This window comes from Drosophila miranda (assembly GCF_003369915.1).
Source record: "Drosophila miranda strain MSH22 chromosome Y unlocalized genomic scaffold, D.miranda_PacBio2.1 Contig_Y1_pilon, whole genome shotgun sequence".
In the NCBI taxonomy this organism is placed as follows: domain Eukaryota; kingdom Metazoa; phylum Arthropoda; class Insecta; order Diptera; family Drosophilidae; genus Drosophila; species Drosophila miranda.
In genome coordinates, this window is record NW_022881603.1 from 13,617,314 (window position 1) to 13,623,534 (window position 6,221).

Here is a 6,221-nt window from a genome sequence, read left to right on the forward strand (position 1 = left end):
TCATTTAGCGTGGATATGTAGGTTTTTAATATATGGAAAAGTTCGCGCTGCAGTTCCTGATTCTCCGATCGCAGTTTTTCCACTTGCACCTGGCACTCGAGCAGCTGCTTCCTGCATTGCTGCTCTAAGTTTTGGTACTCCAGCGTTGTGGGTCGCAAATCGTCAATAGAGATGCACGAGGAATTTTCAAAAGCGGTTAAAGCTGCACGCTTATTCTCCGAGCTATCAATGCTTCCTGATACTATCCAACCAAGTTTTGTCTCCTGCAATGTTGGCAATTGGGCTGAGAGTCGAATCTGTCCGACGCACATTAAATCAAAGAACAAACCAGAACCTATCAACAGATCGATACGTTGGGGCTTGGAGAAATTAGGATCAGCTAGTTTTAGATTATTCGGCATTGGCCAATCCTTTGCGTCTACGCCGAAGTTAGGCTGCATTTCCGTAATTGAGTTGGTGACAATTGCAGCGAAGGAAGCTCGATAGCTTGCGTCCTGGGATTGTACAACTATATGTACAGACTTGCTCGAAGGTAGAATGGAATCTCCGATTCCAGAGATGTGAACATAAGACGAGCGATGATCCAACTGCAACTGATCAGCAAGTCTAGATGTTACAAAGTTTGCCTGTGATGCAGAATCCAAAATGGCACGACATGGGATAAGTGCTCCATAACGATCTGTTACATGGACGAGGGCAGTAGGCAGCAACACGTTCTGGCTAGGCTGAGATTTCTGGATCGAGGGGGGAGGGCTAGAACACCCGCTTGCTAGAAGCACAGTCGCGGCCTCTTGCTGGATCGATTCCTCGGCCGGTGAAGAGGAAGATGAAGCACCAGTTCCCGATGGAATGTGGAGTAGCGTGTGATGTTTGGCCTGGCAATGCCTGCAAAGTCCTGACCTGCACCTCTGCAATTCATGGCCTTTGTTGAGGCAGTTCAAACACAAGCGGCTCTTCTTTGCTTCTTTGTATCGTTCAAACGCAGAGAGATTCAGGAATGCCTGACATCTAGATATGTAATGCTCGGAGGAATTGCAATGGTTACATATGGGGTTAGGATGGTCGTTACTGGAGGTGATAAGGGTGACAGGTTTGTCTTCTCCCACCTGTTGACTAGGACTTGTTGCCATGGCTGATCCCAAATTCTCCAGCATCCGACATCTCGCTTCCAAAAATGAGGCCATGCTTGACCACCGAGGCAATCCTGACGTCGGCAAGTTCTCTTCCCATTTCTCCTTTGTTTTGTGGTCCAGTTTCGTGCCTATGATGAAAATCAGCAACCCATCCGAAATCTCCTGCGGGGTCGCCAAGGTCTGAAGTGCACGCAAGTGCGAATTGATTTTGTCGCTGAGCGCGCGCAAGCCGATAGCTGAGCCCTTCACCACCCCTTGCAGCCCGAAAATAGCCTTGACGTGTGCCTGAAAATGTAACAGTTTATTATCGAATCGCAACATTAGCAAATTCAACGCCTTGTCGTAATTCTCCTTAGAAAGTTCCAAGGAACGAATCGTATCCAGCGCAGCACCATCTAGACATCCACGAAGATATTGGAATTTTTCGATGATTGGTATACGATGGTCTTTGTGCACCATTGTCGAGAACATCGAGTGGAATTCTGGCCAATCCATGTAGTTCCCCCCGAATCGCGGAAGCTGCAACTCGGGCATTCGAGAACGGCCTATACTATTATAGGCGAACAACGACGAATTCCCCTCGAGAGTATGCCGAGCCGTTGAATTGGCAACTTTTACCGTGCGAGCAGCCATCAACTCCCGCGACAGCCTGGACCTAACCTTCACATAAACATTCGAAAAGTCCAGTCGGGCATCATGGGCTAACTGCAGGAAATCCAGCCTTTCAAGGCTCGTTTGAGCGGCATCGAAATCCGCATTCATTCGCTCGACTTGCTCTAAGCGAGCTTGAAGTTCTGCCTCATCAAACTCGGCAAGCTCTTCCTTGGTGAGAAAGCGATCCATGGCCTTTAGTTGGCGCGCGATGGACTCGGCCTTGTGCTTGTAGATATCTACATCACTCGGCATTGCTGCGTTCGCGACATTGGTAGGCTCAGGGGCTGCCATGTTGAGGTTTTAAAAGAGTCACTCAGCACGACCGAAAAAGACACCCTGTATACGTATAAACGTGGGAACCGAAAGCAAAGGGATTACAGCTAATGCCTTTAGCTGTGCTGCTGTGCGAGCTGTCCGATTCCGCTTTGTACTCCGCTTGTGTGTATTAGTGAGTTCGCTGCACTGCCTACCGCACTGCACTGACCGAATTGTCGCGACAGAGAAATTAATAGCCAGCAATGCGTGTATGTAGGGGTATGTAAGTGTGTTTTAGCACCGAATTGTGCTTAACCGCCGAAAATTTGCTAGGGCTAAGGAATGTCGATCGCGAATGATTATTAATTGACACTGCAACTCAGAGATCACGTCGGGGTCACCAAATTTTATGTGGAGATAATGTTTTTTATCCCCAATCGGCCGACTAATTATTTCGAATTAAATAAAACTCGGCGCAGAAATAAAATTACGATATGTTCTTTAATGCGTGACATCCAAATTGCAAGTGTGGCTTGCCTGCCCTTTACATTGCCGCTCCGATCGCTAAGCGCAGCTTCGCTCGGCCGACGTCGGTAGGCAGACGCAAAGCGGAGATTGCGAAGAGCGAGCTGGCAGAGAGCGTTTAGCAGGGCAAGCAAGCGCAACGCTTTAACAAACAAATGAGTGACATAGACATAAGTAAAAAACAAAATAAGCGGCTGAGGGCCAAGATTTAGGTGCTATTTGGCAAGCAGCTAATCGGCTGGGTTCTGCTCCGAACAGATGCCTTGGGCCCTGACCAGACGCCGAGAGCGACCAAAATTGATTTACAGTATAGATATAGATATTTTAATGATCAAAGCCCACGGGCTGGCCTACCCCAAGGCCTGTTAGTTCTTGGCTGCGTCTCTCCCCAGGCGAATTTATGATCAAAAAGGGAGGTGGAGGAAGTTGAGTTCCCACTCCCGGGGAATGGGAACTCAAAATACAATTTATTGCCTTGTAGGCAAAGGACGAACGGAGGATGGACTGGAAGGGATGTTTCAGGCAAAGTTTCGATGTTGTTTCTGTACGAGTAAGAAGCTTTTCTAGACCGTACGGACTTCTTGCTTTCAGCAGTTGTGAGATTTTGACACCATTTGAAAAGTGAATACTTAATTTGAGAACTTTTCAAACAAACCCACCCAAAGTTAATGCATTCATCGGCCTCATAGAATCCTAATCTAATAATTTTTGCGGTTAAGAGAGCCCATAATTAGTTGCATTCGAAATAAAAAACCCGAACCAGGCGTAATGTTCTCTTATCACCTCTTAAACGAGGGCTATCTGCTTAGGGTTTGACCATTTGGATATCGTGAATACGGTTTGCGGTTAGATTTTCGAATGTTTCGAGCTCTGAGTAGACTATATAAAGCCAGGGACTGCGTGGAGACAGCACAGTGCGCTCATAGCCTGACATCGAGTCACATTCCCAATTAAAACGTTTCTGGTGATAGCTGAAAATGACCAATACGGATCTGAAAGCCTTGGAGCTGCTGTTCCAGCGTCCCCTGGAGTCGGTGTTCACCACTCGGGACCAGGGCAAGGTGGTACTCGAGCTGCCGGACAGCTTCTACACGGATCTCTACCGCAACGACACTGTGGCAGTGTCCAATCGTTTCTCCCAGGATGTGGACCTGAAGATCCCCGTGCAGGAGTTGGCCAACAAGCCAAATCTGGACTTTGCCAAGAAGTTGGGCCGGAAGAACCAGTTCTCGCTGTTCAACGATCGCCACAAGGAGATCGCCAGTCAGCTTATCACCTTGTTCATGGGTGCCCCCAATCTGAAGCAGTTCGTGGCCCTGGCAGCGTACACGAAGTAAGTCCTAAGCTGACAACCGTCCTTGGAGGATCAATGACAACCGCTCTTCTCTCTGCAGTGATCGCCTGAATCCGGCTCTCTTCCAGTACTCTTATGCCGTCGCCATTGCCCATCGCCCGGATACTCGTGAAGTGCCCATCACCAACATTTCTGGGAAACCCCAGCAACTTTGTGGAGCCCTCCGTCTTCCGCGAAGCACGGGAGGAGGCGGCGGTGATCGGCGACAGTGAGGAGCGTATCCACGTGGACATACCGCGCAACTACACGGTTTCGGACCGCCAGGATGAACAGCGCCTGGCGTACTTCCGCGAGAACATCGGCGTCAACAGCCATCACTGGCACTGGCACTTGGTGTACCCCACCAAGGTCAGTGGTCAACAAGGATCGTCGTGGCGAGCTCTTCTACTACATGCACCACCAGATCCTGGCCCGCTACAATGTTGAGCGGTTCTGCAACAACCTGAAGCGCTTGCAGCCGCTGAACAATCTGCGAATCGAGGTGCCCGAGGGCTACTTCCCCAAGATCCTCTCCAGCGTGATAAACCCCACGTATCCGGCTCGAGTGTTCAATCAGCTCCTCAAGGACGTGGACCGCGAGGATGCTAGCATTGAGATTGGCGAGGTGGAGCGCTGGCGCGATCGTGTCCTGGCTGCCATCATTCAGGGCTTTGTCGAAGATGTGAGCTTCCACCCAGGAGGGTTGCAATTCCCTTCAATTTAATCTTTAATCCTCTCGTAGGCTTCTGGCACTCGCACTCCCTTGGATGATGTCCGGGGCATCGATATCCTGGGCAACATGATCGAGGCATCGCCGGTGCTGTCCATCAACAGCCAGTTCTACGGCAATCTACACAACCAGGGCCACACCAGCATCTCGTACGCCCACGACCCCGATGCACGGCACTTGGAGGATTTCGGCGTGATGGGGGATGTGACCACGGCCATGCGCGATCCGATCTTCTACAGGTGGCACGGGTTCATTGACTCCATTTTCAACAAGTTCAAGGCTCGCCTGGATCCCTACAATGCCGCCCAGCTGGTCTTCGACGGCGTCAGCGTGACCTACGTGGAGGCGAAGATCGGCAAGGGCAATGCCAGGCCGAACACCCTGCTCACCTACTGTCAGAAGTCCAGTGCGGATCTTGCCGCTGGCCTGGACTTTGGCCCGGCCGCTGACGGCAACATCTTTGCCTCGTTCACCCACTTACAGAACGCTCACCTTCAACGTGACCAACAATGGGGCACGCCGCACGGGCACCTGCCGCATCTTCATCTGCCCAAGGTGGATGAGCGCAACCAGCCGCTGCGACTGGAGGATCAGCGACTCATGACCATCGAGATGGACAAGTTTACCGTCGAACGTGTGTACACCACCTAATACTCTACCCATATATGCTTATTCCCTGAGTTTATCTTCAGTTATGCCTGGAGAGAACACCGTTCGTCGCCAATCCAGGGAGTCCTCGGTGGCCATTCCCCTCGAGCGCTCCTTCCGGCCCATTGGCGCCGCCTACCAGCCCAAGGCCGCCGATGAGCTGGCCTGCTTCCGTTTCTGCGGCTGCGGCTGGCCGCAGCATCTGCTGCTGCCCAAGGGCAATGCCCAGGGCATGCTCTTCGATCTATTCGTCATGATTTCCGACTACTCGCAGGACTCTGTGCAGCAGCCCAATACGTGAGTGGATTCCTTATGCTTGGGCTTTTCCTCAATTTGACCTCCATTTCTCCCCCACCCGACAGACCCAACGATGCCTGCAGCACCGCCTACTCCTTCTGCGGCCTCAAGGACAAGCTGTACCCGGACAGACGCACCATGGGCTTCCCCTGCGACAGGCACCTGCCCAATTCCAATCTGACTGAGCTGGTCGGCGCCTTCCAGAACATGGCCAAGACCGATTTGAGGATAGTGTTCATCGACCGTGTGGTGGACAAGCCCTAAACCATTGACGACGCGGATCCATTAAACCAAGCTGAACTTAACAGAAATGACCCTGAACTTTATACCTTCTATAGCTACGTATATTTGTGCACCATTCGCTGTTGTTTTGTAGGTACCTAGTTTTTTTGAAATATATTCCAAAATATCCCAAGAAATTCGAGATATTCCGTTTATCGAACCATCATACAGTAAGGATACACTACACCCTACCCACAAATCAGAAACAAGGTCCAAAAGACAACCGACCATTTAATCCCTAGACAAACGCGCTAACAGTCATGGTAGAACTACCTTAGTAAAATGGCTATATGTGCATTGCTTTGAATGACGTTTTTTTTAACACGTGTTTTCTTGATTTATTTTATATTTTTATTTGGGTAGC

At 50.4% G+C, this 6,221-nt stretch overlaps 1 pseudogene; it reads left to right on the forward strand.

Annotated features, from left to right (window-relative positions):
• The first annotated feature begins 3,504 nt into the window (after positions 1 to 3,504).
• On the forward strand, positions 3,505 to 6,002 carry LOC117191837 (annotated as a pseudogene).
• Positions 6,003 to 6,221: the final 219 nt, after the last annotated feature.